The sequence below is a fragment of the Primulina eburnea genome, chromosome 13 (genome assembly GCF_022965805.1).
Source record: "Primulina eburnea isolate SZY01 chromosome 13, ASM2296580v1, whole genome shotgun sequence".
In the NCBI taxonomy this organism is placed as follows: Eukaryota; Viridiplantae; Streptophyta; class Magnoliopsida; order Lamiales; family Gesneriaceae; genus Primulina; species Primulina eburnea.
This window is the reverse complement of record NC_133113.1, coordinates 9,832,146-9,848,648: the sequence shown is the minus strand read 5'-3', so window position 1 is coordinate 9,848,648 and position 16,503 is coordinate 9,832,146.

The following is a 16,503-nucleotide window of genomic DNA, read 5'->3' as shown; positions in this document are numbered from 1 at the left end:
TCCTTCCAACGGTGTATGCATATGACCCCCTGTCCACAGTCAACGTCCCGGGCCTCCACTTTGATCTGCATCACATGAAATAACTGAAATGAGAATAAATCTCAGCAAGTGGAACTCTACATAGCAATGATACATAGTATACTCTGTAAAACATGACTTTGAAATCATAAATACCATCAACTCTGAAACATGAATACTGTAGTAATAACTGTAGCAATAACATATCAATACGATGCTATTTCTCTTTACTCTGGTTGGATTGATATCAATAGTATCTCTGACTGTGGTGCTCGTATCCCAAATCGATATAAACCGATAACTCTGAGGGATATAAGCCTACGGGCGTTGATCAACTAATTGCATGCAATTCTCTGACTATGTTTCTATCAATCCAATAAAACATTTGAACTCTCAATAGCATTTAAACCATCACTTTGTAAACTCTTTCTTTTCTTTGTATTCTCTTTTTATAAATGAGACATACAATGTCTTCAATAGATATACAATCGAATCAATACATAACTATGAATCAAATGAAGGGAATAACACTTTGAAATCATTAAAACACCATACATATATCATCATGTGAGCAAAAGGATGAAATTCCACTTACAACCCACAATAACACCTTGAATCAAACTCTTGTATACCACCTACAACAATAATCCATAAACAACACCAATATCAACTCTATATCCAAAAATACAAGTCAAATAATCCATTAAACCATCAAAAACATCAACCTATAGCATCACATCTCCAAAACCATGATAGAACTCAACCAAAAACTTACCTTAGCTTCCTAGCACCACGGATAACCTCAATCTCAAGTCGAAAATCGAACTAGATCCACGAATCGAAGATAGGAAGCAAATGAAATGGAAGAAAACCCTATTCTTTAGAGAGAAAATCGAGAATGGAGGAAAGGAAAGAGATAAGGTATGGCCAACAACTCCCAAAAAGTAACTTAAAATCTCGCCCATACCTAGACCGCGGGTGCGCTGCTACAAGCACCGCGGGTGCGCCTAGCTCACGGCACAACACAATAATTCTGGAACACCAACACCGCGGGTGCGGCGCTGCAACCACCGCGGGTGCGGTCCTGCTACGGTCTCCCAACTCCAAAATCATGAATAGTACACCGCGGGGGCACTCCTCTAAGAGCGCGGTGCACTCTGGTCACGGCAATGAACAACATCCAAGCAACTAAAATCGATCCGAAACTCTGAAACGAACCACCAATAACAACTAATACCTCAAAACAATAATAACCAATAATACTATGGCCCAAAACACAACTCTAAACATCTAATCACATAACCCAAATAACATACGAAACTTAAATCGTACCGTACACCGGGCTCGGCTATTACAAATCATGAGTCATAAGTCGTAAACACGGAAAAAGTAGAAGCGCTGATCCTCGGATTGTGTACGCCTTCAGTCCAGTCAAATCATCAGTCAAGACCTCCCTCAATCTCATCTGCATCCATCACACCTAGTGAGTCTAAAGACTCAACACACCATAATCTTTATAGCAAATAATACATATAAAACCACATGCAACAGTGAAAATACTTTTATGTAAACATAGCAGTTCATGACATGCAAACATGAACTTTACTTTCCTTTTTCCTCAACATGACATGACATAAAACATTTTTCATGATCATAAACATTTTTCCTTTTCCTTTTTCCTTTAACTTTTCCTTTTCGTTGAATTAAGATCGTTAATTGTAACTTTCCTCAAACTTTAAAAATCGATGGATCCTTCTACATGAAACCGCAGTACTGGGCGGCGGGGGACACCAACAACACTCTCACCGGTCAACTGGGCCCTGGCCTATCCTCTTTCGAATAGAAATATGATCGTCGGGGTTCCCTCTGGGGCCTTTTCTCATAAATGGGCTCCCTCGGGAGCTTTTTCCCCTCACGATATTCTCATTTTTACCGTTACCACATATTCGTAATGATGAAAATACGATCGTCGGGCTCCCACTGGGACCATCACCCTCACGATATCTCCAACATTATCGAATTAGTCACAATTACTTCTGAAACATCTTCTAATTTTAAAAGCGCGGAAATATTTTTTTTAAATAAAAGCTCGCATTTTCGAAATAACATTTGAAAATGATCTTAAGTATTTGACAATAAAAATAGTGCGTAAATATAAACGAGTAAAAATTGTGAAAATCAGCAGCGTATCAAAACCAGCGTATAAAAATGTTCATATCATCTCAAATCTCATAAAAACAAAATGCGGAAAACATGTGGTCCTCGGGTCGTGTCCCCACCAGGTCTGTCTACTCAGTATTCAGCACCTCTAGTCCTCACAATAACAAGCTCACCTGCATCACACACGCCTAGTGAGTCTAAAGACTCAACACACCTGTACCGTTAATAACAAATACATATACATAGCACACAGCAGTGAAAAATATCATACTCAACATATATTTCATGAACTTAAAAGCATAACGTAAACGTGTCGTATAAAAACATGTGTGTCAACTCATGTCGTCTCATATCATGTCATCTCATATCATCATATACGTGTCAAAACAGCTCATCATGTCATCATAAACTTATACATTTTCTTTTAATTGAATTTAGTTCATTAGTTGTGACTTTTGTATCAGCTCTATCGATGGATCCATCTATAAAAACCGTGGTACCCGGCGGCGGGGGACATCAGCGACAGCATTACCCGCCCACTGAGCCCGGGCCTCAGCTCATCATATCTCATGTCATCATATACATATACATCGTCAGTCACAACCAATTCTCATCCTTCAAAAATATCATCATTTTCATCACTTAATAAAAACATGCATATGCGTAACTTTTCTTTTAAAACAAGCATGCAACGTATTTATCGTAATTGCGTAAAAATCATAAAAATGATGCATAAACATTTAAAATATCATATATTTGTGCTCAGGGCACTGCCAGGACCAAAATCTCACCTCGGGTGCAAAATGACCATTTTGCCCCTAGAAACCCGAAAATTATCGTTTCAACTCTGGATCTCTAAAATTGACCTGAAGCTTACCAAACTCCTTAAAATATCCCAAAACATTATTAAAAGCTTCCCTAGATGTAAATTCGAGCCTAAAACAAAACTTAATCGATTCATTTTAAAACTTGGACCGGGGTCCCGGTTTTAATCCGAATCGACTCAAAACACAACCAAATTTTTCCCAACTTTTTAACACATCTTACACACACTATAAAGCTCCTAAAACTTCCACCTCAGCCCCTAAAACTAACGGCTGATAACCAGCAAGTCGTTGGACTCTAATTCCCCCCAACAAGACACGTACACCATCAATCACCCCTCTAAATATTTGTGATGGCCCTTCTCCACCGAAAACATCCTCAACCAATCATATCTTGGCAACTCTAGGCTCTTCTGGACTCAAATAACCCATGCTCGAATTTCCATGCACTAACCCCTTCCCTCCCGATAAGAAATAACCGAACCCACTCCTCAAGGAAACCATCGACACGACCCTTTTTCCTTGCAGCATCCCACAATTAAAATAACACCCAACAGGGGCGGATTTAGTGTAGGACGAGGGGGGGCCGTAAAATTTTAAAAAAAAATTTTAGCGACGGTTGTTGAGAAAACCGTCGCTAAATAGCGACGGTTATTGATAAAACCGTCGCAAAATAAACTAAGCGGCCCCCAAAAAATTCAAAAAAAATTTTTTAGCGACGGTTGTGACTAAAACCGTCGCAAAATCCGCGACGGTTTATTAAAACCGTCGCTATATAGCGACGGTTGTCAAGAAATCCGTCGCAAAATACGCCCAGTGGCCCCCCAGTTTCCAAATCCTAGATCCGCCCCTGACACCCAACCAACTACTTGATACCACCAGCAGCCCATTGCACGGTACATTCAAACGTGAGTGGAAACAAAGAATACATGTATTTGACAAGAACAAACGGAAACCTTCCCTGGTATGGCTGGATCGAGATATACACACGCATATAACACATCACAGTATGTATAAGACGTAAATGATGCAGAAATAAGGGTACGGAGCGTGCCTTGAAGATTGAAAAACAAGAACAATGCAAAGGGAGACCCGGTTGAAGCTTTTCTTTTGCAAAACAAGAGAGAACCGACGCCTTCAATCGTGGAGCTCTGAAACCGAGGGTGGGGAATGCTGAATGGGGAGAGAATCTGAATTGAGAGGGACGTGTATCAGCTGTGGGGGGATACGGGAGGTTAAGGGATTTAATTAGGCTTAATGAGGTTGATAATTAAAGGTTTAAAATAATATTTAAGTCTAATGAGTTCAAAAGTTGGCTCGTTAAATTCAAATACACTCCCGAAAAATATTTTGTGTTGAAAAAGTTTTGAAAATATTAACCGAACCCTTAAAAAGTCCCCCGATTCGCTAGAATTTGCGTACCGGTAAAAATTAAAATCTTGCGAGTAAAAATACCCAATAAAAATCTATTTCTTGAAAAATACCTTTAAAGCATCTTAAATTAATATTTAAAAACAAATCATGTAATTAAAATAATTTTCCTGAAAATTCTCTGGTCTCCGATCCTCGCTCGATCGCGAAATGAAACTTAAAAATCTTTAATGCATATACCTTTAAAATTTCGTGAAATAGATTCTATCATGCAATAGTAATGCATAAAAATAATTAAGCACTAATTAATAAAATAAATATGCATTTTATGCTTTAAAAGAATTTAATAAAATACCAAAAAAATTTAATAACTTGCATGTACGTGTTTCACGTGGACTTTCAAATTTTCGGGACGTTACAACTTCACTTCTTTCAACGTTTACATTCTCATCATTATATAAAAATCATGCGTAACATTTTTTTTTTTTTTTTGAAACCAAGCATGCAACATGTCTTTTAAATGTCTTCCTTAAATCGTAAAAATCTTTAGACATTTAAAAATCATATTTTAATCATGAACATTTCATAAACATTTAAAAATAATCATAATATCATAAAAATAACATTTAGAGCACTTTCATGACGTTTACTAATTTTTTGTGTAAAAAGATAGTTTTACCCATGGACTTGACATTTTACGCTTTTGACTTTTTTTTCTTGATTTCTTGACTCTAACATGTCCCAAATAATTATTTAAGCTTACATGAATTTTTCCATAATTTTATTTAGTTTAACTATCAGACCTTTTTATTTATCTTTAATTAATTATTTTGACGGTGTTTTAATCTCGAAAAATCCCAAACTTTAATATAAAATTCTTAAATTCAAAATTTAGTCTTTTTATATTATTTTAGTCATTATGAACCACGACTCGACCCCCCTGAACCCTTTTTTCAATTTTTCTTAGTTAAAAACCCTATTTTGACACCTAAACTTCGACCCCGAGCCAACTTTCAATTTTCACGAGTTACCCTCGAACCATGTCGATCCAAAACTTGACCAACATCCTAGAGTACCCTACTAGACCCTAAGTTCACTAAGAAACCAAACCAAAACCCAAAAACGTGAACCCCTCCCTCACCCATATGTTGGCCGAGAGATTAACTTTGCTAGGACTCTAAGTTTTGGTGCATGTGGCTCTAGCCAACGCCCCGATCCTTGAACCAAACCCATGTACACTTGTTTAGGACCATAGAGACTCCTTCTAACCCAGCCTGTGACCCCAAAATAAGCCCCTCAACCCCTGGACACTTGCGCAAACCCTGCACCAATCTGTGCAGGTTCTCGGGTGGAGTCCTAGCATGGCTAGGACTCTTTCCCCAGCCCCTAACTCGAGTCCTAGCATGGTTAGGACTCTCCCCTAGACTCCCCCATGACCCTGGCTAGCCCCTAGATAGAAGCCAACCCTCGCCCAGCCGTGGTGGGGTACCAAACCCGCAACCCTTGACCCTCATGACAGCAAAACGAACTGTTAGGATCAAAAAAGAGTTTAGAGAGAGGGTGAATAAACTCTTCAAAAAATAGTTGTTTTTAAAAGCTACAATAGCTCGTTCTTGAAAATTTGAACACCGATGAATTAAATCGAGTTTGGTTTTCAAACAAGCGGAAGACACTCGAAATAATCCTTCGTAGAAACCAATTAAACATTTAGTAAATTATTTAAAATATATGCAAGTTGAATGAGTACAAATATTTTGGTTGAAGCATTTTATCAAACACTTGGTATGCGATATTTTGGTATTTGAAGAACACATAAAATGCTTCTTTAAAAACAGTGGAAAGAACAATAATGCAATAAACAAATAGACACAAATTTGTTTATGGATGTTCGGAGATTAACAACTCCTACGTCACCCCTTCTTCTTCTTGGGAAAAATCCACTAGAAGACTTTGATTTATACAACACCTTGTACAAACCCATTTTAACTTAGGAATTAAGTCTTGCCTAATTGAAACTCCTAGCACACTCTCGATTGTAGGCCGCAACCTCACAATCTGCACAATGTTTAACGTCTCTTATGCCAATACTACAAACACAATCTTTAATGTCTTTGTGTGAAGACCCACTCAACTAAACTTTGAAGTTCAACTCTCTTGTATATGTGTGAGTGATTGTGTGTGAGGAATTTATCATTTAAAGTGTACATCTCAAATGTATCCTCACACAAGGGCTTGTGCTCTCAAATAGTATATTTCTTCATGCTAACTATTCATGATTTGAATCCCCTTCAAAAGCTCTTGTTTAATAATCAACATGTTGTATTTATAGGCTCCGACAATGATATATACGTTAGATACAAGAATATGACCGTTTAGAAAGTTTCTGTACTGATTCTGAAATTGCAACGGTCAAATTTGCCTTGCTGGACCTTTTCCTGAGCTTAAACTGGTTGGTCAACGGTTGGTCAATGGTTGAAACTGGTCAGCTGATCAGCGGTTGAAACTGGTCAGTGGTTGAACTGGTCAGCTGTTGAAAACTAGTCAGCGGTTCAAACTGGTCAGCATCTCAATCGCAGCTCAACTGGTGTGATGTGCAGAACTAGTAGCTTCATCACCATTTATCAGCATCTTAAGCTTCGATTCAGACTTTGACTTATGAAAATGATTTGTAGATCATCATCTTATCTTTCCAAATCATACTGAATCGCTTCATTCTAATAAGCGAGCTGAGAGATATGGCCAAAATACAGCAACTGCTCATACCCAACTGATTGATGTTTTTGTGCAATCAGATTGGTCATTCAACAACCGGTTTGGACTAGATACCATTCGATTTTGCCCAAATGACGTGAATACGACTTGTTCCAAATTGTGTTTTCTAATCAGGGAAATTGTCGGATTGTCATTTGAATCAACCAGCTGAGAGATAAGGGAAAAATACTAACACTGCTCGTTTTGAACCGTTTGCAGAGTCCGAAATGTCTTGTCTGAAATTCAACCAGCGGTTTGAGCTAGATAACCTTCGAACTGGTCCGACCGGCATGAGATATGACCTGTAGATAATTGAGTTGGCTTTCCAACCATTTTGGCCTTAGGTCATTTTGATATATGGTTTGTAAGATATGCTCAAAATACCGCACCTCGCCAGAATTCAACCTGTTGCAAAATTGATGTTCCAGCTTCCAAGTTGATGTATCAACTTCACACTAGATTAAATATGTTAGAAACACAATAACAAGTTTTGTTATCATCAAAATCAAGATTTCTAGTTTTTCTCAACCAACACGAACCCAACTTTTTGTTCCTTGTTGTGTGGTTTCAGTGTGTGTCTAGAACCCTTTTCAACGTGTAAGATCATCACTCTATCAAGTCCTAACATCATGGCAGCCCCTTAATATATAAAAAACGTGAATCATGGCATCAAACAGATGGTATAAGGATCATGCACATGAGAAAAGCAAAAACAGTAATTCTGGACTTCATGTTTTCATACAAGCAACTTTTAAAACTATATTATGACATGATGGATGAGAAAAGGAGATGTATGGCGTGCCTTTGCGTTATAAACGCACGAAATAACGTTGACGACGAAGAACGGGACGCAACCTAGGCTTGAATCTCCTTGAACCCTTCGAGTTTTCCTCTTGAAATTGTGAGTGTGTGTGTGTGTGCCGTGGGATTAGAGTGGTTGGGAGAGAGTTTTCAGAATTTAAAAGAGAGTGGCCGATTTCTTTGATACAAAAAGTGAAGGGTTTTGTTTATTTAACACTTTAAATACTAATTAATTAACATCAAGGCTTTTAGGCCTATTAAGCCTCTAAATTAAGCCCCTTAGTTTAATAAACTATCAACAAGGTTTTTGTTAAACTAAATTTGTGAATTTATTAGCGGAGTTGCCAAAAAGCTCGTATTTTAGTTGGAAAACCAACACCAATAAAATTTAAGTCCCGACGTATAAAATCACCTCAAAACCCCTTATTTTAAAAATATGAAAAACCATCAACCATATTTTAAATAAATAAAAATAATTATTTAATAAAAACATTTTACGTTTTTCAGCCCTCGGTCTCCGTTTCTCGATCGCAACTCGAATAACTTTTAAAATATATTTTAATGCAATCATGTATAAAAATATATTTTAAACATGTAAATATGCACAACATAATTAATTCATATCATTAAAACATTTAATTAAAATACAGGAGAATTTAATAATTCAAATGCATGTGGTTCGCGTGGACCTTTAAATTTTCGGGGCATTACACTTCCCTCGACCCTTCACGTGACTCTAGCCCATCCCTGGTCCAACCGAACAGAATCCAAGCAACCAAGTCCCCAAATCCGTGACTTAGATACTCCTTGACATATTAATGGTTCCAGCTTCGTTTTTTCCTGATTTGCAACGTTTTGGTTGTGTTCTAAGACTCTATATTTCATGTAAAACCATAATTTTCCTAATCATGACAGCCCCTTCTAACACATAAAAACATATTTTTGAACCAAAAAGCAAGAATTTAGAACATTGTATGACTTGTTTTCATGCAAATTCATAAAAAAATTACATAATATGGTGTGATGATGAGTAAAAGAAGAATATGGTGTGCCTTTGCGTATTTAACGCACGGATTATCGTTGACGAATCGAAGAACGATGGCACGAAGATGATGGCTTGATTTTTCCTTGAAGAACCTTCAAACTTTTCTCTTAATTTGATGATGCGTGTGCCGTGTATTTTTTAGGCAGAGTTTGGGGAGAATTGGGGAAGGTGGCCGTGTGGTTTGAAGGGTTTGGGGTGGGGTTTTAGAATATTATATAGTTAATTAAAAACACTAATCAAGCTTAGGACCATTAGAGGTTAATTAGGCCCATTATAGCTTAATTAAAATATTTAAAATAATTTTGCTTGAATAAGTTTGTGAATTTATCAGCCGAGTTGTCAACACGTTCGTATTTTTGTTGAAAAACCAACAACGATAAAATTTATGTTCCGGCGTATAAAATCACCTCAAAACTCCTTATTTTCTATCGTATTTTAAATAATTAAAAATAATTATTTAATAAAAACATTTTCTATTTTTCAGCCCTCGGTCTCCGTTCCTTGATCGCACCTTGAATAACCCTTAAAAATATATTTTAATGCAACCATGTAGAAAAATATATTTTAAACATGTAAATATGCACATCATAATTTATTAATGCAATTAAAACAATTAATTGAAATACACAAGGAATTTAATAACATGTGTGCATGTAGTTCGCGTGGACTTTTAAATTTTCGGAGAGTTACAATCTTCTCCCCTTAAATTGAATTTCGTCTTCGAAATTCGCTTATACTTGATAATCAAAAGTTTAGACTCAGTTCTAGTATCCCAAAAATCTACGCTTCTAAGAAAACTTAAGTTCTAGAATGTCCTTACGTCTCTTTGCCCAATTAAATTTTCCTTCTAAATCCCTGTTTGCGAATTGCAACTTAAAAAGACTCATAATGACTTAGTCATGTTACTATTATAACCGTGAATTTCAATTTTTTTTACAATTACCGACATTAAAAGATGGATGTCCTTACTTATCGTATATTATTTTCTTTATTTTATACCCAAAATGTTCATCAACTTATTATATTTCAATATTAAAATCACAAACGCATCCGCTAACGCTTAGATTTTTCAAGCCTAATATTGTTTCATCCTTAACAACCCTTGATTAACATTCATTATAACATTATAACCTTTATAACATTATAACCAAGATATTCCAAAGTTCCAAATATTCTTAAAAGTCTAAATCAGCAAAAATTCTGTATCATTTAACACATTCCATTCTCACTTATTGTTAAACTAGTCCCCAAATTCCTTAAAAATTGTAAGATAAATTCTTAATTTCCTCAAAATTATCCAATTGCTCCTTAATTTTCGAAAATCCTACAATTAACCTAGAAATTTTTGGTATTCTTAATTTCTTTCTACAGGTTTCCCATAACATAAATTCAAGAATTGTAAACTTATTTACCCAAAATCAAGTGCTATAACCAATCTTACCTTACATCAAACTTAAAATCCCAATTTATAATTTTTCTTACTTCCAAAGATAATCGCAGTCTTCGAATCATTATCATTTATGAGTAATTCCCAAAAACTAATTCAACTAGTAACCACAAATCATAAATATTTTCTTAAAAAATCTACGTGTTCTAAAAGCATTCATAATATTCACGATTATCTTATTACCTAAACAGTAGAACGTCAATAATAAAACCCAAAAATCAACATAGTCCAATTCCACCACAAAGCCAACATGTGTTGAAATCAAATAATTTCTTGTTTCATATCGAATCACATATAAATATTCTAAAGCATATAAATCATATATTATCATAAAGCTATTAAACATGTGACGTAAACATATAATTCATGTAGTCATGCAGGTAACAACACATAAATCATGTAAATTTACAGATTGAGACATGACGACTGAGCTTCCCGACACTGATGGTGGCACAACCCTTTACAGGACCTTTGCTCTGATACCAACTGAAACATCTGCTATTCGTTTTGCTTGAAAAGTACTAGAATTTTAATTATTATTAACTCTCATAATTCGGCCGAACCCTTAAACAAATTATATAAAATAAATTGACGCCATTTTAAAAATAAAACCACCAACTAGTATTTGAAATCAAAGGAAATAGTCAAATCGTCAAACATTTTACCAAACCTAAAAAGCAATAAATTTGAAAATCATAGCCCATACTAAACCTCTCAAAGCATAAATAAAAGTCTTAAAAATCTTTAACATAAATCATAAACATAAATCATAAGTGCGGAAAATAGAAGCGCTGGTCCTCGGGTTATGTGCACCTCCAGTTCAGTCATATCAGGCATCCAAGCCTCCCTCAACATTATTATCATACTCACCTGCATCAATCACACTTAGTGAGTCTAAAGACTCAACACATCATATTCTTGATACCAAATAATACGTATAAAACCACAAGCAACAGTGAAAAATAATTTACGTAAAATATCATTTTCATGACATGCATAAACTTTAAACATAAATATTTTCATATCATCTTCAACATATTCATATACATATTCTTTTTTTCTTTTCGTTGAATTCAGATCGTTAATTGTGACCTTCATGTTCATCTACATCTACGTGTTGGGCGATTGATTCATCTACATGTAACCACAGTATTGGACATTGGGGACATCAACAACACTCTCACCGGTCAACTGAGCATTGGCCTTATGTATTAACATATCATCGTATACATATCCATATCCAAGGAAACACGATCGTCGAGCTCCTACTGGGACCATAACCCTCACGATATTTCAAACATATCATCGTATTAGTCACAGTTACTTCATTTCCTTCAACGTTTCATATTATCATCACTTTATAAAAATTTAAACATGCATTTAACGTTTTTCTTCTAAACCAAGCATGCAACATGTCTTTTAAATATACACGTTAAATCATAAAAACCATAAACATTTTAAAAATAACATTTTAACATATACATAACCATTAACATTTAAAATAATCATATTAACACATAAAACATCAATCAGAGCACTTCCATGACGTTTACTAATTTTCGGGTGTAAAATTATGTTTTGCCCCTAAATGTAAAATGTTGGAACTTTTCAAATTTGAAATCTTGATTTTGATGTTAACAAAACTTGTTATTGTGTTTCCAACATATTTACTCAAGTGTGAAGTTGTTAACACAAGAAATAAGCTGAAACTGAATTCTGCATAAACTGAATTTTCGCGTAGCTTGCAGCGACCATGGGAAAAATGGCATATCTCCTTACTCGAGTGTCCAAATGACAAACCACTTTTTGCCTTGCAAACTAGACTCGTAGAGGTTTACAGCGGTATAAAATTTTCAGCCTAATTATGCACGAGAAAATATAGTTTGTTCGTTGAAGGAAGAGCATATGTGCTGCAGCAGAAAATGAACAATGAAAAAAATTGGTTAGTTATCCCTCTTCTTTTACATTTTTCAAAATTTCAAAAATATAGGGGGAGTACTCATTAAAATTTTAATGGAGTTGTTATTTTTAAATATTGTGGGGGAGAAAATTTTGTTTAAAATGTTTTGAAAATATGACTTTTTGATTCACAAAAAAAGGGGGAGAAATATGTTAGTTGAGTTGATTGTTTATCCAAGTTTTGTGATCATAAAAAAGGGGGAGATTGTTGGAACATTTCAAGTTCGCAATCTTGATTTTGATGTTAATAAAACTTGGTATTGTGTTTCTAACATATTTACTCAATTGTGAAGTTGTTAACACTTAACACAAGAAGTAAGCTGAAACTGAATTCTGCACAAACTGAATTTCTGGCGAGCTTTGGTGTTTGGAAGATATCTCTCAGTTGGACAATCCAAATGACAATCATCCATTTGGACTGATCAGAGAACTCAATTTGGATCAAGTTGTATTTCACGTCGGTTGGGAAAAATCGGATGTTATCATGGTCTAACTGATCGCTCAATTACCGAACTGATCACACGAAAATATCAATCAGTTGGGTTTGAGCAGCTGCGGTATTTTGTTCATATCTCTCAGATCGGTTATTGAAATGAAGCGATTCAGTATGCATTGGAAAAATAAGACGAAGATATACAAATCATCTTCAGAAGTCAAAGTCTAAATCGAAGCTTAAGATGATGATAAATGACGATGAAGCTACTGGTTCTGCACAAACTGAAATCAGTTAGGGTGATTTCAGCACACGAGCTGAAATTGAACTGAAATGAATAGTTGAACTGAACCATACCAGCTGAAAACCAGTTGAACCAGATCAGTTGAACTGAACCAACAGAACTGAACTAGACCAGTTGAACCAGATCAGTTGAACTGAACCGAACCAGTTGAACTGAACCAGACCAACTGAACCAGCTGAACTGAACCGAACCAGCAGCTGAACAACTGAACTGAACCAGCTGCTGACCAGTTGAACTGAACGAGCAGTTGAGTTGACCAGAGTTGACCAGTCGAGAAAATGCCCAACAAGACGAATTTGAGTGTTGCAATTTCAGAAACAGTACAAAAACTTTCCAAACGGTCATATTCTTGTTTCTAACGTATATATCATTGTTGGGGCTTATAAATACAACATATTGTAGATCAAACAAGAGCTTTTGAAGAGGATTCAAAACATGGGCAGTTAGTATGAAGAAATCAACTAATTGAGAGCACAAGTCTTTGTGTGAGGATACATTTGAGATGTACATTGTAAAGGATAAATTCTCACACTCACAATCACTCACACTTATACAAGAGAGTTGAATTTCAAAGATTAGTTGAGTGAGTCTTGCACAAAGACGTAAAACTTGTATATGTGGTCTTTGCATATGAGACATTAAACAATATGTTGATTATGAGGTGCTGCCTACAATTTTGAGTGCTAGGAGTTCAGTTTAGGCAGTGGGTAAGTCCTAGCTGAATGGGTTTGTACAAGTAGTTGTATAAATCAAAGTCTTCTAGTGAATCCTTCCCAAGGGGAAGAAGGGGTGACGTAGGAATATTTAAATCTCTGAACATCCATAAACAAATTCGTGTCTATTTGTTTATTGCATTTACTTATCATTTTCATAGTCTAAAAGATGCATTGTTGAAGTATTTTATGTGTTCTTCAAATACCAAAATATTGGATACCAAGTGTTTGATAAAATGCTTCAACTAAAATATTTTTTACTCATTCAACTTGCATATATTTTAAATGTTTTACAAAATAAATTGTCGATTTCTACGAAGGATTATTTCGAGTATTTTCCGTTTGGTTTGAACACCAAACTCGATTTAATTCATCGGTGTTCAATATTTCAAGAATCGAGCTATTTTAGCTCAACGATGATCCCCCTACCCGATTATTTCATAAAATTTCACGTTTTTTCTAATTTTATTGACTCTAACATGTCCCAAATAATTATTTAAGCTTACACAAATTTTCTCATATTTTTATTTAGCTTAAATCGATGACTTTTAAATTAATCTTTAACTATAATGTATTAATGTGTTTTAATCCCGAATTAAACCAAGCCTTAGTATAAAATTCCCAAATTACAAACTTAGACTTTTAAAAATTATTTGAGCTTAAATATAATTTCCATAATTTTATAAAGCTTAAAACTAGGCTTTTCTTTAATTCTTTATTTAACGTTTCGTGAGGTGATTAAATCCCGAGTAAATCCAAAACTCCATATTTAGATCCCAAAATTTTAACATAACATTTTTATTATTTATTCTATCCTTGTGAGAACCGTACCCGTGGACCCATGGTTCCAATTTTAGTTCTTTAATTTTCGTTTTTGACACATATACGAATCCACCGAGCCATCTCCCAAAATACTCGAGCCATAGTCGATCCACCTCAAGCCAAAACCTAGCCAACATGTTTATGGACCCTACGGGCCAGCTCTGGCCCGAATAACCATCACTGGCCTGCTCAAAAACCTTCTACCCCTCAACCCTCGATCGCATGCATATGTGTAGGTGTGTATCCTAGCTTATCTAGGACTCCTAATTGGACTAGGACTCAACCAGCTGTTAACCACTCGACCCCTCATGACCCTAACCACCCTAGACCACGCCTAGACCAAGCCCAAGCTCCAAAAACCTAAGTTACAAAACAAGCTGCAGAAACAGTCGAGAACTCCTACCTTGAACTCCTACCTAGTTACAGCACAAAGACGATGGCTTGATTTTTCCTTGAAGAACCTTCAAAATTTTCTCTTAATTTGATGATGTGTGTGCCGTGTATTTTTGAGGGAGAATTTGGGGAGAATTGGGGAAGATGGTCGTGTGGTTTGAAGGGTTTGGGTGGGGTTTTAGAATATTATATATTTAATTAAAAACACTGACAAGCTTAGGCTCATTAGGAGGTTAATTAAGCCCATTATTGCTTAATTAAAATATTTAAAATAATTTTGCTTGAATAAGTTTGCGACTTTATTAGTCGGGTTGTCAACACGTTCGTATTTTTGTTGAAAAATCAACGTCGATAAAATTTACGTCACTGCGTATAAAATCACCTCAAAACTCTTTATATTCAAAAATAATAAAAAAACATCAATCATATTTTAAATAATTAAAAACAATTATTTAATAACAATATTTTGTATTTTTCAACCATCGGTCTCCGTTCCTCGATCGCAACTTGAATAACCCTTAAAAATACATTTTAATGCAACCATGTAGAAAAATATATTTTAAACATGTAAATATGCACATAATAATTAATTAATACAATTAAAACAATTAATTGAAATAAACAATGAATTTAAGAACTTGCGTGCATATGGTTCGCGTGGACTTTTAAATTTTCGAGGCGTTAAAGAAATCATCAGATTGCTACACAACAAATCAACTTCTACAGATTGCAGCAAAATGTTCTCCGCAAAATTTCATCAATCAAAGTTCATCTTAGCTCCTTTTTTATGTTATTAGTAACATAATTCCCTTAGTTTTTAGCATACTTTTAGGTTTTATTTTCATTTTTACTTGTACAAGATGATGAATGAAATTCATAATAGCGCAATTAATTTTGCTGTTGTTCATGAATTTATTTCTATAATTTCTTAAATTCTTCATTCAATTTTTTAGTTTTGTAGCTTACCAAGGAAGTTGAACTAATGATCGAATCAGAATCAACATCGTTTAAGCGTAGAAATCGGATTAGTCAAAACATTTGCACGATTCCATGTTTGACATGTTCACAATTTTTTGTGATAAACACACACACATATATATACATATATACATACATATGTTGTTTGTGGTATTCAAATATGATAGGAAAGAAAGAAGAAAACAAAGAATATGGCTTGTAGAGGCAAGTGTTGAACACTTTGTCCTTAAGAAGAAATTGTCACTCACAATGTACTAGAGGTTGGTGGCAATCTTCTCCCAAGATACAACTACAACTCTTGAATAATGAGCACTCAAATATTCAAGTTCTATCAAAAGAAAATGATTGGAACTCTCTCTTGAAGAAGAAGGAAGAAGAAGAGATGCAAAAAGATGATTTGATGTGTATGTTATGTTTGATTTTCAAAATATCAAGCATTTACTATTTTTCATGCAAAAGACATGATCTTTCATTCATAGGAAAT